At 40.5% G+C, this 27,763-nt stretch overlaps 1 protein-coding gene across 2 annotated transcripts in view; it reads left to right on the top strand.

Annotated features, from left to right (window-relative positions):
* Positions 1-2,134: 2,134 nt before the first annotated feature.
* The window catches only part of NKIRAS2 (NFKB inhibitor interacting Ras like 2), a 338,421-nt gene continuing 312,792 nt past the window's right edge, over positions 2,135-27,763 (top strand). Inside the window, exon 1 of one of the 2 annotated variants that reach the window (XM_044054747.1) lies at positions 2,135-2,294. The gene's annotated coding sequence lies outside the window, so the exon portion shown is untranslated. Of the gene's footprint in view, positions 2,339-27,763 lie in introns of both variants that reach the window. The other variant, XM_044054746.1, reaches the window with a different exon arrangement.

Genomic DNA, 27,763 nt, shown 5'->3' with positions numbered 1-27,763 from the left:
GATCCAGCTCTGGTATTTACAGTAGGAAACACGTACACAAAGGTAGTTGTAGTTTAACTGCATTACAAGGTATCTTTTTCTTCTTATGCATTTAAATGATTTAAGGAAATGACTGGAGTGGCTTTCTTGGGGAGTGACCTACCTGTGGGTGTGGCTCAAATAGGGGTGTTTCATGAGTATGTTGTGGGAGGGGCTTATGGGGCACCGGAGCCTAGGGCACCGTTTCAGCTAAGGCCGGCCCTGATAATTACAATAAAAAGAGAGAGCTGGAGAGGGAGGTTCATAGGTTCATAGGTTTATACTAGGCTATCTGCCCTAAGGCATTTATAAGCCTAGCCCAATTTTTTGTGGCTTACGCCACCCCTTATATGAAAAAATACTGTGCCCATTAGTTTGTTGTGCCTCTGTCCAGCAGTGACAGAGATGATTCCCGAGATAAACCTACGATCTCCCATCCACAGGTCAAGATTTCTCTTGAACAGAGCCAGCGAGGTGCTCTGCCTCACATGGACCGGGATTTTATTCCACAGCATAGGGAGTCTCTGAGTGATAAATCTATCCCTCCAGCACGTCCTATTTATATCCGTGCTAAGGTTTAAGTCGCTTGCTCTAGTGGTTTTGGTGGATTTGGATTTTTTGAGGTGGAGCATGTCCATTAATTCGGGTTGGACATGGCCTTGTATGTCAGGCACATGTCACCTCTGAGCAGACGGTATGCAACTGAATAGAGCTGGAGTTTCTTCAATCTGGCAGCATATGACAGATTTTGGAGTCCCTTTATCCTTTTGGTGAGGAACTTTTGGGGTCTCTCCAATTGCTGCAGATGTCGGGTGCGATACATCCCGAATGGGGCATTGTACTCGATCATTGGTCTGATGAGTGAAGAGTACAGGGGAACAATGACCTCACTAGATCTGGATGTGAATCCCTTCATGATCAGGTGGGCAATGTAGAAGGTCTTTCTAACCACTTTAGCAACGTGAGTGTCAAAAGAAAGGCCACTGTCAACCTGGGTCCCCAGGTCCCTGATAACCTCTTCTGTGTTTAGTGGATTGCCACCTATATGGTAGCTTGGGGTTACCTTGTTTTTCCCGAAGGGTATGACTATACATTTTTTGGCTTTTAACTTCAGGCCATGGCTCTGGCACCAGCTATCTGTTTCCGTGAGTCCCTTCTGAAGGATATCCGTGTCCGATGCACTTTCCACTATGGCGCCCAGTTTGCAGTCGTCTGCAAACTTTGTTAGCCAAAGTCCTCCTATGTTGGCCTGTACTTCTGAGAAGTAGATGCCGAACAATAGGGGGCCAAGGACCGAGCCCTGTGGGACACCGCTTGTGACCGGCTTGGAGTCTGACATAGCGCCAGCAACTCTAACCCTGTGGGTTCTGTCCTTAAGCCAGTTTGCAACCCATCTTGTGACATATGGGTTTACATTTAAGCTGGTAAGTTTTTCTACAATACCCGAGTGGGAGGGTAGAAAGACGCAAAATGGAGAAAATAAATTAACTCATAATTTGCTGTTAGCTCGGTATATTCTTTGATCACAGTGCTTACTCGGAATCCAATAAGCAGGTGAATGATAAGAAATGGTACTACATTTTTACACACAGAAAATGTTCAGCAAATGTTACTGATACGCATGTAATAAGCAAGCGTAAAATTTTGAAGGGTACTGCATATTACAGTGAGAATATGTTCTGCAACATAGCAGTGATACGCCAGTGTAAGATATGAAACGGTTATACATTTTACAGGAAAAACACTTTTTGCAATACGGTACTAAATGGATTATGCTAGGATGGTTATTCGTTGGACATTATTTCTGCAATAGGCCAACTAGGCGGCCGCCTAGGGCGCCGCTCTAGCAGGGGCGCTTTTCCAGTATTTATTTGCTGTAAGTAGACCAGGATGGGGGCACCGAGTGGTGTGGTGGGGGGCGCTGTGGAACCCTTTTGCCTAAGGCACCAGTAGACCTAAGGCCGCTCCCTGCACCTGAATGATTACTTAAGCTGGCGGATGCAACAATAGCATGCATCTTCTAGCTAGACTACTTCATGCTACATTACCTTCTCACCTACAGCATATCACCAAAAATATGCTGCCTAAGGAGGGTTTAACAGAAAGCATGCAACTATCCCATCCCAACTCCCATTGACTAATATCGAGGCATTCCAAAGACACTAGAGGGCAATGTGATTAAAACGACCGTTAGCTGTATTTACTAGCTTCAGCCTTCTTTTAGCGATAGAGGAGATCTTTTGTCGGTTCTGACAACAGTAACTAGGAAGCTGTTTGTAAGTAGTGTTGGTGGTAGTTATTTTATCTTGAACTGTTGCGGGTATGTTTTTTTTATCTTATTTCGTGAAATATTCATTGATCACCGAGTAATTATTATTAGTTACGTAGGTTGGATTAATTCTATTTTGTACGAGGTAATTTTGCGTACATTAGTTTCCGGAAGATATTTGAGGCGCTGTGGCCATACTGCGTTTGTTTTTTGTTAAGTTGAACTAACATAAGATCGCGGAGAAGTAGCAGTAAACTGGGACAGACTGCATCCATCGGGGATTGTAGTCCGGGGTTGTTGCAGAGATACAGCCCTTAGTGTTAGGTAGTAGAGTGTAAAAAATAGTACATGTATTTGTGATGTACAGACAATCTTAATGGCTCTTGGGTGTATCAAAACGCAGGTTTGTCTGGCTCACCAGTGTTTTTGCGTAGCTGTCAGAACGTTAAGGCAGTTGCGTAATATTTAGGAACTGCTGCAAGTTCTCCACAGTTCTCAACATCTGTGAGCCAGTATAACTACAACATCGCCCGACGCCCATCTTTGCTCAAGTAAGAGGGTTAGAGCTAAAATAATACGTAGAAAAGGATCCAAACCGGGGACAGTTTTTTTAATCTATTACTTTAAAGCCACATTAAAAAATAAATACTAGAACAACAGGTTTAGCGTGAACAGGTTTTTTTTTCCTGAACAAAAAGAAATATGAACAGCTAACTAATCTTTAGTGGTTTATCCCTTACTCGAAACGTAAAGATCAGGGAAATTTGAGAGAAACGCAACAAATGGTTAGATCTTTCCAATAGATCTTAACCTCTTTCTTACTACCAGAATCGAGTACAAATCCAGAAATGATCATGGGCACATTTTAAAATATTAATACAAGAAACATGAGAAATTAAAGAAACTTAGAGAATACAAATTGGCAGGCATTTTCAGAAGTAAAAAGTACAGTTGTGTACTCTTACCATAAATGTAGATGTTCGAGTGTATTCACTGTTGCAGTCATCACTGTTGGGTTCTTCCTGCTGGCAGGCAGCCCTCGATCGGCCAGAGTCCCAAACTCTGGGTCCGACGTCTGCTGAGGTCGCTCCTTCCCTGACGTCAGAGCGCCAGGGGTATAAAGGCGTCAGCCGACGCCATTTTCTTCAGTTTTTCTTGCCCCAGATGCCAGGTGCCCAAAAACAAAAGGCAAATAGCTTAGTCAGAAGAATAAACATGCATCAAACTAGAACATACCCAAAAATCACCAGCAAATATACCTCAGAGGAAGAGTAGTGCTAAGGAAACACAGACAGTACTCATAGAAACAGCAAAAGAGGGGATAGGAGGGAGGTTAACCCAGACTGCAACAGTGAATACACTCGAACATCTACATTTATGGTAAGAGTACACAACTGTACTATGTTCATCGTGTTTCACTGTTGCAGTCATCACTATTGGGTTGAATCCCAAAGCTAAGAAAGGGTGGCTGGACATGGTACAGAAGGGGCGGCTACAAGGCACTGCAGGACTGCAGAGGCAAAGCCTGCCCTAGATTTAGAGTAGAGAGGGAGGTTGTAGTGCTTAGAAGAGGTATGCACAGAACTCAGGAGCGGCCTTAGGTCAACTGGTGCCCTAGGCAAAAGGGCTCCACGGCGCCCCCCCACAACACAACCCAGTGTCCCCATCCTGGTCTGCCTACACTAAATAAAGACTGAAAAAGCGCCCCTGCTAGAGCAGCGCCCTAGGTGGCCGCCTAGTTGGCCTATGCCTAAGGCCGCCTATGACAGAACTCCAAGTAGCAGCTTCTAAGATTTCTTTGGTAGGAACTCCACTGAGGAAGGCTGCTGAAGTAGCAGCAGCTCTGGTAGAATGTGTCCTAATGTTAATAGGAACTGGTTTGCCATGATGAGAGTAACAGAACCTGATGCAGTGGGCAATCCATTTAGAAAGAGTTTGTTTAGTGATTGCTTTTCCCTGTGATGTAGCAGCAAAGGCTACAAACAATTGGTCAGTTTTCCTAAAAATCTTGGTCCTGTCCAGGTAAAAGCGAAGCTGCCTGTGTATGTCTAAAGAATGCAAAATTCTCTCTTCTTTATTTTGAGGATTAGGATAGAAAGTAGGTAAATGAATAGTCTGATTCAAGGCTACTTTAGAAACCACCTTAGACATAAAAGTGGGGTTAGTCCTCGGGGAAACCCTGTCCTGATGAAAAATAATGAAGGGTTCCACAGCCATGAGTGCTTGTAATTCGAAACTCTTCTGGCAGAGGTTAGTGCTAAAAGAAGAGCAGTTTTCCATCATAAAAACTTTAAATCTGTGGTAGCCGCAGGTTCAAAAGGAGGTAGAGTTAGCTTTTCCAAAACATAGTTGAGATCCCGAGTGGGAACTGGTGCTCTTTTAGGGGGCCTCATATTCTTTGCCCCCCTGAGATATTGTTTAAGTAACGGATGAGAAAAAATTGGGGGATCCATATTGTAGTGTGCAGAAATAGCTGAGGCATGTATTTTGATAGATGAAAAGGATAGGCCCTTATGCAACATCTCTGTTAGGTATTGTAAAATCAGAGGGATGTTTGGAACTGTAGTATCAAAACCCTGGGTCTAATTCCAGATGCAAAATCTTTTCCATTTTCCTGCATAAGATTTCCTGGTGCTGGGCCTTTCTAGCTTCAATAATTACATCCATTACCTGTTTGGTAAGGGTAGAATTGCTTATAGCCCCTGGAACCGCCAGACTGCTAGATTCAGAGTTTTGACATGGCTGTGCAAGATCCGGCCGTCTTGTTGAGACAGTAGATGTGGAATTTGTGGTAGAATCCAGGGCGGACCCCGAGCCAAGTTCATCAGGGTTGAGTACCAGAATTGTCGAGGCCAGTTGGGAGCCAGTAGAATCATTTTTGGTTTGTCCTGTTTGATCTTCAGAAGTACCCTTGGTAGAAGAGGCAATGGAGGAAAAGCATACACTGAGAGGTTTTTCCAACTGAATGAGAGGGCATCCACTTTCCATGCCCGTTCGTGGTAGGTCCTCGTGCAGAATGTTTGAAGTTGGTGGTTTTGGGGGGATGCAAAGAGGTCTATTTCCACGCACCCCCATGCCTCTGTTATCATCCTGAATATCTGAACAGCCAACATCCATTCGTGTGGATCTGAGAGGTTTCTGCTTAGACTGTCTGCCAGAGAGTTGTCTTTTCCTGGCAGAAATTGAGCTTTTAAATCTACCTTGCAGGCCAGTGCTGTGTTCCACAGAGTCATGGCCAGTCTGCACAGGGGCTAAGAGTGGGAGCCTCCCTGCTTGTTTATGTACCACATCACTGTAGTGTTGTGTGTCTTTATCAGTAATTGCCCCAGTAGAATAAGATCCTTGAAAGCTGTCAGGGCATTCTGTACAGCTAACATTTCCTTCAAATTTATGTTCAGGTGCATTTGGTCCTCTCCCCAGGCACCCTGAAGACATTGCCCTTGCATGTGGGCTCCCCATGCATAGTCCGAAGCATCCGTCGTTATCACTTGATTGGCTGGAGTGGGAAAGAAAGATCTTCCCTTGTTCTGGAGACAGGCCTCGGCCCACCAAAGAAATTCCCGCTGGAGGCAAGGCAAAATTGTGATCACTGTTTCCAAACTGTGGCAATGCTGAGACCATACACTCTTGAGATACCACTGTATTTTCCTCATATACAGTCTTGCATATGGTATTAGCAGAATGCAGGATGCCATGTAACCCAAGGCCTGCAGACTTTTTCTTGCAGTTAGCTGACTCTTTGAAGCCAGGTTTTTGAAAGAGGAAGCCAGTTGCACTTTTTTGTCTAGTGTCAAGTAAGCCATCTGGGTTGTAGTGTTCAAAAGAGCACCCAGGAAAGTAATCTGTTGAGTGGGTACCAGGTTTGATTTCTTTAGGTTCACTGTAAACCCTAGACACCTGAGAAGATGCTGCACAAAAAACAGATGCTGAAGTAAAGTCTCCTTGTTGTCTGCTTGAATGAGACAATCGTCCAGATAAGGGTATATTTGAATTCCCTTCTGTCTGCAAAATGCCATTATTGGTGCCAGGCACTTGGTAAAGACCCTGGGTGCAGTAGATAAGCCAAAGGGCAGTGCAGAGAACTGGTAATGCTTCAAGCCTGCTTTGAATCTGAGGTACCTTCTGCATTCCTGCCTTATAGGAATATGCAGGTAAGCTTCTTTCAAGTCCAAAGTCACCATCCAAGCATTCTCGCTCAACATAGGCAACAGCTGCTGCAGAGTGAGCATTTTGAATTTTGGTATATCCAGAAAGGTGTTTAATACGGAAAGGTCCAGGATTGGTCTCCATGTGTTTTCCTTCCTGGGAATCAGGAAAAGTCTTGAATAAAAACCTTGCCCTATTTCTGTGTTTGGTACCAATACTATGGCCCTCATAGCCATGAGGGACTGAACTTGCTTCTGAACCTTTGCCCATTGATGCTTTGGCAGGTCTGGCCATCCGTTTGGTTTTGGCAAGGTATGGAAATGAAACTTGTAACCCCTTAAAACTATGTCCAGAACCCATTTGTCTTGGGTTATGCGGCTCCAATTGTGATGGAAAAGAGAGATTTTTCCTCCCAAAGGAGCTTCCAGGAGAGGAGCCCCTGGAGCTAATAAGGGAGAGTTATAAAGACTGTTTCCTGTAAGGTTGTGACCTATCTTCTCCACCCTTGGGAGAGGGAGCACTCCACTGCCTGGGTCTGAAAGGGGTCTGTCCCTGTCCTCTTCCTCTGGAACACCTGTATCTGCCTCTCTGGGGTCTGTCCGAGCTCAGAAAGGACCAAGGCTTAGCTGACCAATTCCTTCTAAATCTAGGTGGTTGCACCTGTAGAAAATCTTTAACCGTCTGCATAGATTTGGCCTTGTCTTCCATTTTCTTTAATACCTCCTCAGCTTTGGCCCCAAACAAAACATTGTGCTGTAGAGGGGCATCCAACAGTTTTGCCTTAACCTGATTTGGCAAACTTTGCTCCTTTAACCAAGCATGCCTTCTAATAACTGTGCCAGTTGCTGCAGCCCTGCAAGAAGCCTCCAAAGAATCAAAACCACAGTGCAGGGTATGTTTACCCACCTGCTCAGTAGCATGGAATAAATCCTGTAACTCCATATTTTCTGCACAACCAGAAACAGCTGACATCTTTTGTTTCAACACAGACAAAAGGTATTGCTGATATTTCAACATATGAAATTGACAATTCAAATCTCTAATAGACAATGTAGCAGAAGTATAGACTTTTTTGCCCCATCTTTCCAAGGCTCTGGACTCTCTGTCAGAGGGAATAGGGTTCTTAGCAGAGGCCGCTTTAACACCCTTAGGGCCCTGAGAGAGTTTCTGGATCAGGTGAAGGATTTTTAAAAAGGAATTTGTGAGAATCTGGAACCCTATAATACCTATCTGGTTTGAAAGGAGCAGGAAGAAAGGAATCAGGAGAGAGGGTAGACTCTGTAAAAACATCATCCACAATGTCCAATACAGGGGGGATAGCCAGGGGCCTATGCCGGGTGAGAAGAAAATCTCTAAGCCTTCTCCTGGATTCAGAGTATTCTTGCCCTTCCCAGTGGAAATGCTCTCTCATGTCATGCAAGGTTTCCCCAAAAGAATAATCTTCAGGAGGAGAAGCTGAAGGAAGGGATTCTTCAGCATCAGAATCCTCATAAGGAGGGAAGGAATAATCCTGCTGAGAGGAAGAAGCAGAAGAAACTGAAACCTGATCTGATGAATCATAATCTGGCTCTTGCCTAGGCCTTTTGTCAGGAGGGGGATGGGAACCCCTGATCATAGTCAACAGGTCTTTGGCCATTTTAAGCATCTGTCCCTGAGGTCTAGGGCCCTGAACTGAAGAGGCCTGTGCTTGTTTCTTTGTCTTTGCTGGAGCCTTAGTCTTTGTCTTTGACTGTAAAACTGAAGACATCTTTACATGAAACTATGTAGGCCTGAAAACCCCCTCAGAAGCCGGTGCCTGCACAGCGGCTCCGGACCCATCTGAGGGAGCATTATCCGAAGGTCTGGTCCCTTGAAATTCTGAAGGCCTCATCGGCTCCTCATGGGAGTCGGTATAGGCAAGCGGTTCAAAAGTGGCGGATGACAGGGGCTGCGAAAGCGCCTCACTGACGACCAACGAACCGGCAACTGGCTCTGGTAGAGAAAAGTCATCTGTTTTGGACCTCGGAGGCCTGTCTTTATCTTTGCACCATTTATGTGCGCCGGCCAGATAAGAATCCGAAGACATATTGTAGTTAAATCTTCTCCCAAAATAATGGAAGGCAAAATCGTACCTGCGCTTAATAGTGCGTTGGTTAAATCTAGCACAAAACCTACAACTAGCTACGTCGTGGTCAGGGCCTAGGCAAGGGATACAGTATGAATGAAAATCCTTATGAGGTATTTGCTTCCCACAAGAAATACAATTATTAACTTTTTCTGACATCAGACTGGAGCAAGAAAAAAGTTTCCCCAATGGGGTACTTAGCTTTAAGAAGTCGTCGTCTTCAGATAAATCACCAAAAGTGAAAAGGAGTCGGCCGACCGGCACTTGCGAACTGCTTTGCTTCGGGCACTGCGCGGCAAGAAAGACTGAGGAAAATGGCATCAGCTTAGGCCTTTATACCCCTGGCGCTCTGACATCAGGGAAGGAGGGACGTCAGCCGACGTCAGACCCAGACTTTGGGACTCTGGCCGATCGAGGGCTGCCTGCCAGCAGGAAGAACCCAACAGTGATGACTGCAACAGTGAAACACGATGAGCATCAAGGCTATAACTCTCTTTATTGCCATTATTTATTAAATGCTGTGAAACCAACCCCATTTTCTCCCTAAAATCACAAGTTTTGTGATTTATTATTATGTGTTACAGAGCGAATATTGGAGTCAGAATCAAGGACAGTCAGGAGATATGCTCTGTTATAAAGGAAAACTTTTTTGCTTTTATCATATTTAGTGGTAGTAACAGTATCGTGGTTGTGCTGCGGTAGCGTTGTCGCCTCAAAGTAAGATGCTGACCGGTTCAACTCTCAGCTAGAGCATCTTCTGCGTGGAGACATGCGTGAATGGGCGTACCTTCGTTGAAGGTTGTGCGTTAGGGCTGGCAACTCAGCATGTAAAAATCAACTGCCAGTCATTTGCGGACCAGAGTTCCGCTGTGGCGACCCCTAACCGGGAAAAGCCGAAAGACACAACAACATCAAGTGGTAGTAACAGTTTCAGGTGAGAACACTGGACTTTCCTTATTCACTTCACTCTGTATTCTGGATTTGCATTTGCGCGTGTGGTCCAGTGTTCTCCATTATTGCCCAGTTTCCAATGGATGGTGTTTAATAGTGTTTTACTTAAAAATATTTAAACTAATTTTAAGCCACTGCTTTGCACTCTTCTTATGTGGATTGTTCTGCAGCAGACTTGGTGAAGAAAGCATTATGTTTTAGTGGAGAAAGTTTTGGTGTGCCAGCGACATTTTTCTGTTGCTCTTAGTTGAAATATTGCTCTATACCATGCCCACCCTCTGTGATGTTTCCGCATTCTGTAGATTTTTTTTGTGGTGAGCAGTTTCCAGCAAAATGTGTGGTAGTTATAATTATACAGTAGTTATTTCAGTACCACCTCTGCAATGTAATGGTTATGTGAATATGATCTCTGCAAAATTGTTTCTTTACCTGATTTACCACATACATAACACTATAAATCTCTTACTACCAGAATCGGGGACATAACTAGAACATTCGGAATTCAGAGCATAATTACATTCCAGAATGCTTGACATGAAAACTCTCTTTTCTAGTTAAATAACTTTGCTGATTCCAGCCCATGCTAAAGTTTGGAAGTATCTACTGCACAATGAATTATACAGGGGGCAAATTCTAAGCCTCTGTAAACATTTGAAATGCTGGGTCTTGGACAGGAGTTGAGACAATTTTATCTGGTCAGCCGTTTATGTTAAGGTGTATAAAGGAAGTAGCTATCTTTCTGTAGTGTGGTAAAAATTTCCTGTACTACCCTGCTGTTGCTAAGAATGCTGTTAGTTGCTTCTTGCAAGCAGGGGTAAGCCTTGCCAGAGTAGACTTGACCTTGGCAGCCTCTGGCCCGATCATACCACAACCCACTGTTTGACCAAGATAAGATAACTGTGGTATCTACTTGACACTTGTTGGTCTAAGAGAAAACACTGTTTTTTTGTTTATTTATTTTTTGCAGTATGCCTAACATGTATAATATGTTCTGCCTATGACTAGTTGTACATTTATTTTCCACTTCTGCTAGGATGTAATCTACCAACCTTTGTATTTGTGGAACATTCTTTATTCCATATTGCTTTTTAGTTAACTCCTATAACCCAAAAGGGGTAAAAAATGCTGATCTCTCTCTGTCTGTAGTTGTGCATGTTTTGGTTAGATACTTAGATTAATTCAGCTAGCTGCTTTAAGACTTCTTTTGTCATGGGAATGGGTCAGCTTCTGACTTTGTGTAACTGTTCATTTTCCTGTAATTCACATTAAAATTTGGTGATACTATCTTTGTTTGGCTCAAGCACCAGTGGTGAGGTCCAGATACTGTTTGACTCTTTTGCAACATGTCCTGCAAGTCTCTGTCTCTCCCACAGGGTTGGTCTCGTAAAAGATTTATTTGCTTGGGGTCTTGTCTCCACTTGGTACCAGCCAGGTGGGTCCACCCTTGCTTTCCAATAAGCATATCCCCACATTCCTGTAGTACTGTCCTGGTTTCCTAAGCTTGAGTAGGAGATAGCTGCTGTGACAGTGCTAGTCAACCACTAAGATGTCAGACAGATCTTCACTGAAAATTTCTACTGCCAGATCCTCCCTGTGATTCCTCATGCAACATACTCAAGATATTGACTACCATGGCCTCTCTGTGTTGGCAGGTCTTTCCCATATGCAGTTTAGTTACATCTTTGTAAATATTCTCTCTTTGCATCTTATTAACATTTTTGTCACATAGAGGTGTGTGTGTGTGTGTGTGTGTGTGTGTGTGTGTGTGTGTGTGTGTGTGTGTGTGTGTGTGTGTGTGTGTGTGTGTATATACATCATAAATGTCATTACACTGTAGTATCCCTATTTTAATTTCTTCCTTAAGAACTGGAAACTATTCTTATTGTTAATCTGTAGTAGATCACTTTAAAGAGCTACATATTTGACTGTTTAGTCTCACTGAAAAAATGCTATCTTGGAAGTATGTTGTGTCTAAAATGTACACATCTCGCCAAATATTAACTTGTTTGTAGAATATTTGTAATAGGCAATGTCATAAATAGTTTAGTGTATGTGAACTGTTTATACAGGCTCATCACTTCCTCTATGTAACATAGGAAATTGATTCTGTAGTATGTTACTTACTACATGTGAGTGCTGTATTACCTCTGTTTATCTGTTGTGCAGTCATTCTAAGATGCTATGTGCTATAATGTGTTTCCACTGCTTGTACACTGCATGCAGATTGTTATAACAATAATTTCCTGTATACCTTGCATAGTTACTGTAAAAAAAATGTGAATCTTCTATTGCCTCTGCTCCAAGTTGTAGCTGAAAAGGGTCATTGGGCCAGCCAAAGCACATGGTTAACACTTAAAACAAGTAGAATGAGGACACTCTTAATCACTGCTTTAATTTATGGGAAGAGTACTTGTGTATTTTTAATCCATTTTTTTTTAATTTATCATCCTCACGCATTCTAAACTGATCTACATGTGCTTTTTATGTTTTAGCTACAGAAAATGATTAAATGAACTTCCTGATGTGAAAGACAGATGTCAAGCTTCCTGGGCTCTTATTCAGTTTCAGTAACTGAGCTTGCTTGTTTCTGCTTGATAAGCCAGCAACTAAAGAAGCTTAGGTTTGTGGCCCCAATGAAACTGAATTAATGCCAGAATACATACGCTTTGTTTTGTAGGATTTTATTGGCCAAAAACTTAAATGCAATGGCTATTAAGAGCCAGGAAGACAGATTTATAAAGTTTTGTGAGACTTCATATAAGCCCAACATGATATCTGTTGAGGAAGCCGAATGTCACAGAAGGGGAGAAACTGTGAAGTCAGCAAAATCTTGCTTTTAGTTGAATGTGACATTGTCAGTATCATTTTCTAGGGAGGTTGTGAAATCTGGAATCTCATTCTGTGTAGACTATAGTTCTCTTAGCAGTGCACATGACTACAGAAAGATGGACGATTTTCTGAAAGCCCAAATTTGCCTGGGGAAAATGAATATAAAGCATAGTTTATGGTGGGTTTTTATTACTTCCTCAAGAAAGGCATGAAATGGTAATGTGAATTCAGGAAACTGTGAAATGGCATAGAAACTAGCTGTGTGACCTAAGTAAATCATGGAGGGCTACCTGGAGTAAAATAGGTGAATACTGGAATGCTGCATAGTTTATTGTGTTACGTTTCCACACGTTCCACATGGGTGTTATAAGGCAAGCTAAGCTTGCATACTGAATTGGTGTGGCTGGTGCATTTGGTTGGGTAGTTTTTCAGTGAGACTTGATATTCAAAATTGTACTTGATAGGGTAACCTGTGGAAAGCACTGGATAGAGGATGATTATTAAATAAAGGCAAAGAAAAAGGATGTAGATATTATCATGCAGTTAAAAAGAAATGGAGTGTGGTAGCAGGATTCCAAGGATACGTAGTATGAGGAGTGGATCCTAGTTATGCTTATGTTATCCTTCAATTGTACTGGTACTAGGTGTTGGTGTATTTGCATCAAGAATTTTCTTTCCAGTTCTACAACCCATTCAAGAAAAAGAGATTGCACTGGTGGGAAGCTTATAAATGCATTTATTTGCACTGGTGGGAAGCTTTTAAAAGCATCTACTACCACTGTTTAAAGAAGTGGAGAGGGTGGAGTTTTAACAGTAACTTGGATAGCTGGTTGTTCAAGTAAGAGAAGAGAAGCAAGTGTGGTGTATTCAATGGACTGTGTTGTCTTGCTTAGCTAGTGCTCTTTGGGGGCGGGGGAAAGTGCATGACGCAAGGCGTGAGACAGGAAGTTGGAATGTATTGTAAGGTTGTTGGCCGGTCAATAAAGTTTGGAGTTGGTACCAACTGCACACAGTTGTCCCGCGTCTTCTTTCTAAGGTAAAAGAATACGACATGGTGTCAGAAGTGCTGTGTGGCTGTGCCTGGGAGTGCTGACCTTTTGCTGAAGACCGTACGAGTGGCCAAGGGACGTGGAGAGCGGACATGTCGGACGACGAGAATGGTCGGCAGCCACGAGCTAGAATCAACATGGCGGCTAGCGCTCCCAATGCTACATTCAGTATTCAGCCGCCAGAGCCCTTTGACTTCTCCAAACCCCACAAATGGACACGATGGATACGCCGGTTTGAACGGTTCCGGCAGGCTAGTAATTTATCTTCCAACCCAGAGGGGAACCAGGTGAACACCCTGATATACTGTATGGGCGATGAGGCAGACGATGTCTTGAGAGGCCTCAAGCTAACCGAGGCAGAGCACCAGGAGTATGCCAAAGTGAAGGAGGGGTTCGAAAGATTTTTTATTGTTAAAAAGAACATTGTTTACGAACGTGCACGATTTAACATGCGAAAACAAGAACTGAACGAGACTGTTGATGGTTTTGTTACTGCCCTGCATGCTTTAGCCGAACACTGCAATTATGGGACGCTGCACGACGAGCTTATAAGGGATAGAATTGTTGTGGGCTTGGCAGACACCAGATTGTCCGAGCGGATGCAGATGGAGAAAGAGTTGGACTTAGAGAGGGCTGTAAATATGGCCAGACAGTCGGAGGAGGTCAAAAAGCAGCAAACGGCCTTGCGGTGCGACAGTACCGCCCTGCAGTATAATGTGAATGCCGTGCAGACACCACTGGACGCCAGACGCAGGCCAGAGGCCTCGAAAGGTTGGGGCAAGCCCTTGGCACCGATTTTTCAGCGCCAGACGCAAAAGAGCAAAGACGCCCCGAGCTCGCAGTGTTACAGGTGTGGGGGGCCATTTCACCATAGACTCCTATGCCCGGCGACTGCTGCAAGATGTCGCTCGTGTGGGAAGAAGGGCCACTACCAGCGGGTCTGCCGACAGTTCAAGGCGGTGCAGAGTATTGAGGAAGACGAGGAGCCGGATGAGCGTGAAGAACAGGGGTTTTTCCTTGGCTCTGTCTCTTCCGGGAACCATTCCTGGATTGTGGAGGTGAAGATACAGGGCACACCTATGACTTTCAAGCTTGACACGGGGGCGGATGTTACTGTTATCTCCAAGTCGGACCTGCACACCTTGTTCAGTGGGAAGGATGCTCCTGTGCTCCAGCAGCCGGAGAAACCCTTGTTGGGTCCTGGAGGGATGCCACTGGAGGTTACGGGATCCTTAGAGCTTCAGCTTGGCTATGGACAAAGACAGACATGTGAGAAAGTGTATGTTGTAAAAGGACTCCGCATGCCGCTTTTAGGCCTTCCTGCTATTTTGGGGCTGGGCCTCCTGAAACGTGTTGACACTATCACCATGGAGTCTTTGAAAACCTCATACCCGGATTTGTGCTCTGGGTTGGGGGTAGTGCAGCGGAAATACCACATAAAGCTTCAGCCAAAGGCGGTGCCATACTCTCTGAAGACCCCAGGAGGATACCACTGCCATTGATGGGGAAAGTGAAAGAGGAGTTAATGAGGATGGAGGCGCTGGGTGTCGTTACCAGAATGGAAGAACCTACTGATTGGTGTGCAGGCATGGTGGTAGTCCCAAAGAAAGACAGTAACAGGCTGAGACTATGTGTAGACTACACTAAGCTAAATGAATACGTATGCAGGAAAGGTTCGTGCTGCCCTCGGTTGAGCAGAGTCTTGGGATGCTTGCTGGGGTGAAGGTGTTTAGCAAACTGGATGCCAATATGGGATTTTGGCAAATTCCTTTGTCAGAGGAGTCGGCCGCGCTTACCACATTCATAACCCCTTTGGGCGCCTGCTTTCAATCGCCTTCCCTTTGGCATTAATTCTGCACCGAACACTTTCAACGCATGATGGCAGAGGTCATTGAAGGATTAGAGGGTGTGATTTGCCACATGGACGATGTGTTGGTCTGGGGCGTTGCCAGGAGGAGCACGATGCCCGGCTTCACGCGGTATTAAAGAGACTGGAAGAAGCAGGTATTACGTTGAATGTAGGGAAATGTGACCTGTCGAGGGTCACAGTGACTTTCTTGGGCCATGTTATTACGAATGCTGGTATAAGCCCGGACCCAAGGAGGACCGCGTCCATCACGGAGATGGCGGCACCTGCTACAGTAGGAGAACTTAGGAGTTTCCTGGGCATGGTGAATCAGGTGGGGAAGTTCATCCCTCATTTGGCTGAGAGGGACAGAGCTTTGAGAGACTTATTATCAAAAAAGAACAGCTGGTACTGGGGTGGGGACCAGGAAAAGGCCTTCAAGGACTTAAAAGAGGCGATCACCTCACCTCCAGTTTTGGCTGTGTATGACCCGGAGAGGGATACGAAGGTTTCCGCGGATGCTTCTTCCTTTGGGTTAGGGAGTGTGTTGCAGCAACAATGGGAGGATGGCTGGAGACCCGTGGCATACGCCTCAAGGTCACTCTCACCCATGGAGCAACGATATGCGCAGGTTGAGAAAGAGGCCCTAGCGTCTACCTGGGCATGTGAACGCTTTCGAGATTACCTATTAGGCAAATCGTTCTGTCTAGAGACTGATCACAAACCCCTGGTTTCATTGCTGGGAGGTCAGGCGCTGGATCTTCTACCGCCCAGAATCCAACGCTTTAGGATGAGATTGATGCAGTTCTCATACATGGTGCAGTACGCTCCAGGGAAATCACTGTGGGTGGTAGATGCCCTGTCACGTTCTCCACTTAAAACCAGGCTAACCCCGGAGGAAACGGAGTTAATGGAGGACACGGATATCTACGTGAACAGTATTGTGGAAAACATGCAGGTGAAGCCATCCTTCCTCCAAACACTACGGAGCAGCTGAAAGCGGACAGTGTGTGTGCGCTGGTCATGGACTTGTGCAGCCAGAGGTGGCCGCTGTATGCGAACCAGGAACCCTTACTGAAGAGCTACTGGCCAGATCGGTCCACACTAACAGTGAAAGATGGGTTGCTTTTAAAAGATTTGCACCTTGTTATCCCCTCTGCCATGCGTAATGAGGTGTTGTCGAAATTGCATGAGGGACATCAAGGCATTGTGAAGTGCAAAGCCAGAGCCTGTCAGACAGTCTGGTGGCCTGGGCTTAGCCAGCAGATAAATGACATGGTTTTAAGATGCAGGACGTGCATCTCAGAGAGAAGGAATCCTCCTGAGCCCCTCATCCCAACACAATGTCCTGACCGACCATGGCAAAGAGTGGGCGCGGATTTATTTGAACTAAAAGGACATACTTACCTTCTTGTCGTAGACTACTTATCCAGGTTTCTTGAGATCGCATTGTTGAAACATAGCAAATCCAACGAGGTCATCACCCACCTAAAATCTTTCTTCGCTCGCCATGGTATCCCAGAGGTACTTGTGTCTGATAATGGCCCTCAGTTTTCAGGGCAGTCTTTTGCGGCCTTTGCAACCGCTTATGGCTTCGAGCACGTCACAAGCAGCCCCAGGTTCCCGCAGAGTAACGGGGAGGCAGAACGTGCAGTGCAGACGGTGAAGAACCTGCTTAAAAAAAGTGCTGATCCATACATGGCTCTCTTGGCGTACAGGACAACGCCACTGCAGAATGGTTATAGCCCTGCGGAACTCCTTATGGGACGACGGTTGCGGACCTCTCTTCCGATTCATCCTTCGCAGTTGGATCCGGTGCTGCCGGACTGGAGAAGGCTCAGGGGGAAAGAGGGGGAGAAGAGGGTGTATAATGGCGAAAACTACAACAGATGCCATCGGGCAAGGCCGCTGGGGGATGTGTTGCCCGGCGACCAGGTGTGGGTGACAGATATGAAGACCTCAGGTACTGTAGATCAAAACCATTACTCGCCGAGGTCATTCATGGTAGATGTGCCTCAAGGGACTGTGCGGCGAAACCGTGTGCATTTGATTCCCTTATCTGAGCCTGACTGTGAATCAAACCCTGGGTGTCCGGAAAGTGTGCTAAGTAAGACCGATGAGGCCTTGCCATTTTGCAATGGCCTTCCTCCGGAACCCCGGGCACACAGTGATGTTGTGAGGACCAGATCAGGAAGAGTTATTAACAAGCCGGACCGTTTGGATCTGTGAAGATCAGAGTATATATATCAACGTCATTTGGGGGTTATAGTAATCTGAATGTGGCTAAGTGAGCATTTGGTGTCAATGTACCAAGTTCGTAGTGAAGTGGAAGAAATTGAATAGATCTGGGGGTTTGTGTTAAGTGAAAAGGGGCCTTATGGAAAAGGAGATGTGGTGTATTCAATGGACTGTGTTGTCTTGCTTAGCTAGTGCTCTTTGGGGGCGGGGGAAAGTGCATGACGCAAGGCGTGAGACAGGAAGTTGGAATGTATTGTAAGGTTGTTGGCCGGTCAATAAAGTTTGGAGTTGGTACCAACTGCACACAGTTGTCCCGCGTCTTCTTTCTAAGGTAAAAGAATACGACAGCAAGCAGTATGATTTGAAGACATTGTGTCTTATAAGTGGATTTGAAGGTAAACATCATCATGGATAGAAGTGGGGGTTGGTTTGAGTGGCACATGGAAGTTTTGATGGATTGTTTAAGACCACTTTCAAGAAGAAGGTGGTAGGGTCATGGAATGTATGGTCAGAGGAGGTTTATAGTATGTTGCCTGGGGAGCCAGGATGCCTGCAATAGAGTAGTTAAAGGATAGGACAGCTGTTGGCTATAGAGAATATAGTTGTTCTTCTGCTGGCATTTTTGATGTTTATATAAAGCTGCTTGTCACTCAGCTGCATGAGGTAGCAGTTGGTTATTCAGAGCACCCTTGAAATGTTGGTAAAAAAGGGCTGTTTCCATAATTAGCAGGTTAATGTTAGGTATATGTTTTTCAGTTCTTTCTGTGCGGCTTTGATAATCCCCTTTCCCTTTTGACACTTTCCATTCCCCTTCTGCTTTGGCTGATGTAACAAGAAGACCAAAAACAAACACTCCAAAATGCGATAGCTGCAATACTGGAACACAACACAAACAGTCCAAACTGTATGAATTTCTTTTAATTCTGGTACCTCGACCTTCGCCTTCTCATGGAATACATTTTGTAAATCAAACAACACCCCTTTTATAACACATCTATATCATTTACATAAATAATTGATTCAATAAAGCCATTAAACAATAAACCAAATTTCATCAGTGACATTTTTACTATAAAGTTTCTAACTTCACCTTTGAAATCTCATACTTCTTATTGTATGTAAAATATTGTGCATTAAATACATTGCTTTGAATTTTATTCCATGAACAAAAAAAAATTTTTACATTATAAAACATTAATAAATGGGCCAGTGTGGACGTAAAATCCTTGTATACCAGTATCAACAAGCAATGGGGACTGGAAGCCATCGGCAAAATGTTGGGCGAAGGGCCCAGGACAAGCTATATCATAAGCCTTTTAGAATTTTGTCTAACACACAACTGTTTTGAGTTTGAAGGTAGTCTTTTCTTACAAAAGGAAGGTACGGCTATGGGGGCACCTTTTGCGCCCTCATATGCCATTCTTTTCATGGCCCATTTCAAGAATTCCTTTATTTATCCGAGGGAGTTTTTTAAAAACAAGGTAGTAAAATATAAGAGATTTATAGATGATCTCTTGTTTTTGTATAGAGGTGACCCCAAAGAATTCGAGGGATTAATTTTGGAAATGAGAAATAATCCTTGTGGTTTGGATTTTACATATGTAGTTGGTGGAAGGAACATCCAGTATTTGGACATCGAACTATATGTAGGATTGGATAATAAGGTACAATACAAACCCTTTTATAAGGTTACAGCAGCTGACAATTTTCTGCACGCCTCCAGCATGCATAGTGATTGTCTTATTGATTCCTTACCACTAGGGGAATTTAAATGTATTGGGTTCAACACTTCTGAACTTGAAAGGATTAGCGCGGAGTTTGATAAAATTGAGAGCAAACTCAGTGAAAGAAGTTATTCCAAGGTGAAAATCAAATCAGCTAGAATAAAAGTAGAACAGGAATTGGGCTTAAGGAATTTTGAGAGTAGAGGTCGATCATATGTGGTTGGATGTCCAAATGTGCAGATGGAAAATGTTGAGGTGGAAGGATTAAAAGAAAAAATATTTTTTGTTACTAAATATTCTCAATTTTCTTGTGTGTTGAGAGAAGTTGTTTCAAAACTATGGCCTATTGTCACTGGGGATGACAAGGTGGGGAGACTATTTCCAACCACAGTTACCTTTTCTTATGGCAGATATCCCAATTTAAAAGAAATATTAAACATCAGGAAAACACGGAGGGATAGCATTAAGAAAGGAACCTTCAGATGTGGGAAGTGCAAAGTATGTTCTAGAGTCAGAAGTTTAGATGGAACAAAAATCAATAATGTACATTATAAGGCTCTGGAATATTTTGATTGCAATTCATCTGGGGTAGTTTACATCATAGGTTGTGGTTGTGCCAAACAAAAATGGTACATTGGTCAAACCAGTAGAAAAGTTAAGCTCAGGATTTTGGAGCACTTGGGGGACATTAGGCACAAGAGTAGATAGTCCGGTGGCTAAACACTTTTGTGAACAGCACAAGGGGGTTCTGGAAGGGTTTATTTTTTGTGTTTTGGGGAAACCTAAGAGTTTTGGTGATGATGCAGTTTTCCATATTAAGTTATTGGAAATGGAATCCAGATTCATTTTAAATTATAAAACTCTCTTTCCAAATGGTATGAATATGGAAATGTAGCAAATATTTTCACACAAAAAATTCTTATATAAAAGTTTTTACATTTGAAATCCATTATTATATTTACATGAAGTAAGGGTATGTTTTAATACAATGGATGGAGTGCATTAATTATAATCTATTAATGTTTTATAATGTAAAATTTTTTTTTGTTCATGGAATAAAATTCAAAGCAATGTATTTAATGCACAATATTTTACATACAATAAGAAGTATGAGATTTCAAAGGTGAAGTTAGAAACTTTATAGTAAAAATGTCACTGATGAAATTTGGTTTATTGTTTAATGGCTTTATTGAATCAATTATTTATGTAAATGATATAGATGTGTTATAAAAGGGGTGTTGTTTGATTTACAAAATGTATTCCATGAGAAGGCGAAGGCCGAGGTACCAGAATTAAAAGATATTCATAGAGTTTGGACTGTTTGTGTTGTGTTCCAGTATTGGCTGATGCAACAGTCACATCACTTCAATGGAAGTAGTGCCCTCCCCTACAGAATTTTTTTTTTCAGTGATGCTTACTTTGTAGTAGAAAATGAGAGTTGGGAAGCTGATGAGATGTAATCTGTGTCTGGGTTCTATTTTTATTTTGTAGCAGGACTCCCTCTGTCAGTTGTTGGGAGTAGATTTTAGTTTTAGTTTGTAGCAGCACTCAGTTTTGGACCCTGGCAGTGGGGATAAATATTTCCACTCACCCTCACTCTGTCTGGCAGGCCACACTTACATTGTTCTGCTAACTTGGTACAGTCTAACTAGCTGTTTTCAAGGTGGAATTTAAGCATCATTAATTGGCCTGATTCTATTCCTCAGAACTGGCAGGTTGGCCATAGCCACTCACTTATCTTCCCCATTGGCGAGTGCTAGAACTTTCCTTGTCTTGGTTGTGGTTAGGATGTATTTCCCTGTGCCATTGAGACATTTCCCATGTTGTGAATGAGAGAAGGAAGAGTACATGCCAATGCATCCTTTTGTGGCTTTACTGACTTGGCTTTGTACTGATTGCTTATTTAATGCCTTACCTAGATGTTGCTGGTATTTTAGAATGAGGGTTATCATGGATGTAGCATTGAGTCAAATGTCTAAAAATGGGTGTAGATAATGTTTGTGTGTTGCACATGAGTAAAGGTTGTGGACTGCTTTCTGTTTTATGTTTTTCAAATTTTAAGGAATTTTTTTCCTATGTTGTATTTTCCTCTCCTATGTTGTATTTTCCTCTGTAAGGTGAGTGGAACTAGTGTTAAGTATTTCTATGAGAAGCTTTATGCAAATATAAGCAGCTCCCACAGTAAGTGTTTGGGAAAGCAAAGAGGACAAAAAAGTTTTGTAGCAGAACTGAGGTAGTTACCATACCATTTGCGCGATAGGCTGGCATCATTTGGAAGAGGACCTTAGACACTGGTTAGCAGCCTTGTTTTCAGTGATTAAGAGACAGTTGGTAGAAGGATAACAGTAAGGAACACTGGTGCAGCAGTGCAAAACAAAATGAGTCCATGACATTGCTGTACTTGGCATTCCAGCATTATGGAAGTAAAAGCTAGTTTAAAAAACTCTTTTTATTTTCTTATCTATGATGCATTTACACATTAGTGAGTGTAAAAAGTGGTACTAGGTAGAATAGATATACTCTAGAGATGTGGAAGTATTACAGAACTGTGCAGGTAAGTTCAGGTTTTAACTTATTGCTTGCAAGCAGTCACGTGAGAATCACAGCAGACATAGAGACAGCGAGAGAGAGTATTATTTTGACAGTGAGCAACCCATATAGTGCGGCAGAACTAGAAGAAGTATGCTCAGAATTTAAATCAGTATTTGTTTAGTACTCAAGGGTATTGGTAAATGGTTGCTGTCTTTTGAAAATTCTGTATTCATGCATGTTTCTTTCTTTCTTTTCTTTGTATTAGATGTTTGAGATAATTATTAAAATTTAGTTCTGAGGAGAGGCAATTGCATAGAGTCGATGTATAACACTGGGAATGGAAATGCATGGATGATGAGGTAACACAGAGGCTACATAACAATAAAACCGTGCTTCCTTATCAGAGTGTGCGGTCTGTAACCTTTATTGCCCTGTGCTTTTTTTTTTTTTTTAATTCTCACTGGTGTTTGTTTTTAGATTGAAATGTATTTCTGGCACTTTGCCATCCTTTGATTTGTGGAGTTGCTCACTGAAGAAATATACTGTAGTTATCATAGAAGTAGCGTAATAATAGGAAACTGCTACAGTTTTATTTACTGTCAGATAACTGGCAAGGTTTTTTTGGGATAGACATAAGGTTATTTTACTTATTTTGCCATTTTGCAAGTTTTCAGACATGTAGATGAGGTAGACTTTTTTCCCTCTAATGTACACTTTTTACTTTTTTATTTGACCATTGAAAGATTTGGAGTTGAATAACATCTGCAGTCTAACCAGCTCATCATTTCCATTTTCTGCATGTCTAAACAGATAGTTTGGTTGTGCATCTTCCATGCTATAAAAAAGAACAAAACTAAAAAAATTACATAAAACATCAAAATCCACATAGAGCAAGAAGCTACGGTTGTGATGCTATCTCAGCATAGTCATAGTAACCTCAAATGAAAGAAGTTGACTCATGGAATGGGTACACTTAGTGAAGTACCCATGAGATGCAGTGGGAAGGGCCACAGACAACTTTACCCCTTAGTTTAGTCATAATCCCGCACCTGCACCTTTCTACCCACTGGCTAGAATGATTTTCATTGTGCCCATCCCGTACTTTGCTCACAGATTCTGTACCCATAAAAATATCAGGTAAAGGTGGTGGTATTTTTCAAAGGAGTACATGTTACCATTCCTCACATGCTATCCATTTGTCAGGCCTTGACACATTAAAATATCTAGAACCTGTGGAGCATTTCCAAATTTTTTGACCCATATCTTTAGCAGGATTAATTTTTCCTTTCCTTGTCTCTGTTCTCAGTCTTGCAAATGTTAGGAATCAGTTGTATAATATCTACATTTATTTCTCCTATAAATGAGCTATTGAGTAAGGTGCTTTAGATCTGTCATATACTCTCCTCTTATATACTCTCCTCTTTGCTTGCAGGTTAGCGTTGTCTGTAAAGCTCCACTGCCGTGCTATGTTCTTAACTACCTCATCTCTTGGCATATAGCATGCCACTCGAGCCTTTCTTCACTCCTGCTAAATTGAGTCAGAGTCTGACCCCAAGTGCCATTCTCTTTTTTGTTGAGAATCCACTTTCCCATTGCACTTCCTGAAGACTTTTGAATAGTCTGCATTCTTTTTCACTTTTGCCTTTTCATTTTTTAACATCGTATTTAAAGTCATGGATGACTTTGCCATTTTAATGTTTCCTTACTCCCTTAGCTGCCCAACCTTACTGATATTGCACTTCATTTAGACTGGCTTCTATAGAATGCTTTAATCCTATCCCTACTCATTTTTGAAAAAAAGTATTTTTAGTGGATATACAATAAAATGAACAACTTTGAAACGTAGTACAATACCAATAAAATAAAAGATGTTTACTTAAGTAAATTTGAAACAAACTATGCCAAAGTCACTGTCAATAATTATTTCACTTTGTTGACTATTTTGAAAAAATCTAGGGAATGTGAGTTTCATTTAAAGAGTGATCACTTATAACCAATTTGAAAAACCAGTCCACATGTCACAATATATTATTATTATTATTATTATTATTATTATTATTTTTTTTTAATTTTTTGATTTGGTTTTAAAACAATAAATCAATTGTAAAACAACTATTTACATTGTTCCACAGCTGATCAATGCATCAAAGTTATACATCAACAACAATTAATATTTTTCAAGCAAGTCTTTATGTTTAAGCCAAGATTTGTATGAATGTGTAATATATTTGAAGTTCTCATCTTTATAGTATGCAATTCACTACTGCAAATAATTTTTGCCATACTAATAAATTTAACACTAGAGGGGGTAACTTTACATTTCTGACTATAGCAAGAAAAGACCAAAGAAGAGGCACTTGGGTCTTTGAAATCCAATCTGACCATAAAGCTTGAATAAAGTTGTTAATTTATTAATTTCTTTCCAAAAAGGGAAGATGACTTTACATTCAACTAATTCAACAGCCAATCAGCTATTATTTCAGAATCACATCTTCAGCATATATTTCTATTTGTACATAATTATAATTTTGCTAGGAGTGACAAATGCTCTGTGTAGATATTTCCAAGTGAAAAATTTCCAGTATAATGAAGTAGTTTTATCTGTAGATTTTAATATAAATTTCTTGTATTCTTCAGATAAGTCATTATTAATTTTTGAGTAGTAGTTCCAATAGGAATTGTCTAAATATGTGACATCTAAAGTAAGAATTTTATAAATTTGTGACAAACATGATTTATTTTTCATTGCATTGTTATTGATATTTATTAAGAATTTCAGTTATTTGGGGAATTATTTCTTATGTAGGTTAAATGTCATATTTACTTCTGTGTTCATAAAGCCTCTAAATATTTATAAAATTAACCAATTCACAGAATCTTGATTGTGTTTAGACCTTAAATTTTCAACTGTAACTATATTCATACCATTTAAGTATTGATGCCAATACATTAAATTACTTTGTTGTTTCAGTACTAGCATTTTGTTGAAGACATGAGTTTCTGAGTAGTTATTCATTTGTATATGCAATTGGAAACAGTAAATATCAAGTCTTTAATACATGGTTGGAATGTGTGGACTTTTGGAAAGAGGAATTGATGTTATTTAAATAGGGAATTTGATAAGAGGCTGTAATATAATTTATGCAGAAAATATTTTAATAGATAACTATTGGGTACTGTTTGTTTATGACTGGTTGTGATATGTTTATTATTTACTAATAATATTTCTTAATGTATTGTTTCCATTTTGAATCCTAAGATGAATTTATTTATAATGCTATAATTTTTACAGTTGTTGAAGTGGCATACAGTTGAATGTCAAGAAATCCTATTCCACTATTATCCCAACTTTTTGTGCCAATCAAAGGAAACTCTTGGTTTATTAGGGTGCAAAAAATTTTAAATGGCATACTGTTCATCTTCTTTATCAAATGATTTGGTGGAGATGGTACAAAAGGTTGTAAGCCAAACAATATTTTAGAGGGAATTACCATCTTAATAAGCATTAATCGTTCTTCCATGGTAAAGAAGAATTTGTTCTAATTTGTGACTAAACTTAAAATTTTATCAACAACCTATTGAAAGTTTGCATCAGTTGTTTACTATTAGACAATTGTTATACCAAGGTATTTCATTTGATTGGTATTCCAATTGAAGTTAGAATATTTTTGTGTGCTTTTTATTTTACTTTATCAATTAATAATTTACTTGTTTTATTGTGATTAAATCTTAAGTGTGAGATTTCTTCAAACTGACTCATAAAACTAGTTATATGTTCTATTGACTTTTCTATATTTCCTATTGTTAGTAAAATATCATCAGCAAAGAGTTGAATCTTTAGTTTGAAATCTTCTTTTATTTTGATACTATTAATGTTATTGGATTTAATACTATTAGCAAAGGGTTCTGTAGCTAATCCAAAAAGTAAAGGTGGTATTGGACAGCATTGCTGTGTGCCTTTTTGTAATTTAAAGGAATTAGAAAGAAAAGAACCTATTTTGATATAAGCTCGAGTTATTTATATAATTTAGAAATCAGTACAATTAGCCCAGGTGAGAAATTATACACTGTGTTTTTTAAACGGGTACGACCAATTAACTGAGTCAAAAGCCATATCTAAATTGAGACTAATGATTAGAAAAGTCTTTTTTTTTATTTACATAGCCTGTTAATGTATATATTTTTATTATATTATCCTGCACTTGTCTATTTTAAAATAAACCCAGTTTGATCATTGTTCATTAGTTTAGATACAAGTAGATTAATTCTGTTAGTTAAAATGAACATGAACATCTTATAGTCCACATTTAAAGGAGAAATGGGTCTGTATGATGGACACTTTATAGGATCCTTGCCTGGTTTTAATATAGGTGATATAGGGGAATATTTCCATGATTGGGGGGGTCTTCAGCAGTTTTTATTTCTCTGTGAACCTTATCTAATATTTTACCTGCATCATCTGGTAGTATTTTATGTAGTTCTAGTTTAAGACCATCTAAGCCTGGAACTTTATTATTTATTTTTAAGTTTTTATTTGATCTTTTATTTTTGTTTAAGTGAGTGTTCTATCATTTTTTTTAATTCGTTCACTTGTTAATTTATTGTTTATATTTTCTCTTAGAAAAGTTTCAACTATATCATCATGATCTAGGGTATTTGTATTATTGTTTATATTTTTCATAAAATATTTTAAAACCCTCAATAATACCTTTAATATCTGTTCTACTTTCTTTTTTGATATTTATATGTGCTATAATTTCTTTGATTCGATTTAGTTTATTCATTTTATTTGATCTAAGAGCAAGTTTATGAAAGCTTAAAGGGTTTACTTAAATATGCCTGAAGTTTAAGGTTTCCAGGTTTATTGAAACCTTATGATTTAGAATTTCAACATATTTTGTATTTAACTTCAGACTGACTGATGTCATTTGATTTCAGATTAAACTTTATTGTGTCTTGTTTTGGCCTGTAGTATATTCAATTCTTTGTCCAATTCTGTTGTTTTACTAATATACCAGCTTGTAACTGTTCTGTTTAAGTAAGCCTTTAGTGAATCCCACAGGACAATGTCAGTTAATTCACCATTCATGTTCATTTCTAGGAAATGTTTTCTCTCTTTAATATACCAATCCTTGAATCCTTCTGTTTTAATACTGTACACTGGTAATCTCCTGTGATATTTTAGATTGTCAGCTGTAACTTCTGTGATATTTGATAACAGATTGTTTGAGATAAAAATTATATCAGTATTTGTTTGTGTTCCATATCTTTATGAATAATGGCTGAATTAAAGTGAGTTTTGTTTTCTTAGCTCATATATATATATATATCCTTTAAATTCATATAAGTGTTTGGCTGAAGATGTAATTCTCTGCTTTTTATCTGCTGTGGAATATTTGTGTGATAAAATACAATTAAAATCACCAGCCATTATGATTTCACCTTTCATGTAATCAGCTATGGTATCCAAGTAATTTTTTGCATCTTTAGTTGCAACCCATGGAATCCAGTAAGAGTTCACCAATTTGTATAGTTTTCTGTTCCACTCATTTATAAAAATGGTTAACATACCATTTTTGTAAATAGGAGTATCTTTTACTTTAAGCATTACTGGCGAGTTCTGAGATAAAATGAGGGTGCCTCTTGTTTTAGCTCAAAAACCAAAACCTGTTAAAACCAAGTAATTCTTTAACAAAATGTTATTTACATCTTTAAGTAAACATATTTCTTGTATAAATACTGTTTGAGCTTTATGTAATTGCAAGTGTTTGAACAGACAATCTTGCTGGATTATTCAGTCTATTAATATTAATACACATTTAAAATCAGACATTTACAGAAGAGAAAAAATACATATGATGAAGTTGCACTTATACTTTGTACTTTATATATAGCAATATGAAATATTCAGTTATGGACAAAATTTAACGTATTCCAAGTTTGTTAAAAAAAGACAAACTACCTCTGAAACTTTCCATTAGACTAACAAGGTTTAGTTCATGCTTCTGATTCATATTAATCTGTATCATTTTTTTAGTATGCATCACCTTAAAAAAG

The sequence above is a fragment of the Protopterus annectens genome, chromosome 13.part0 (assembly GCF_019279795.1).
Source record: "Protopterus annectens isolate FY-2018-M chromosome 13.part0, PAN1.0, whole genome shotgun sequence".
Lineage (NCBI taxonomy): Eukaryota > Metazoa > Chordata > Ceratodontiformes > Protopteridae > Protopterus > Protopterus annectens.
The sequence above is the reverse complement of the archived record's forward strand: the minus strand, read 5'-3'. Positions and strand labels throughout refer to the sequence as shown.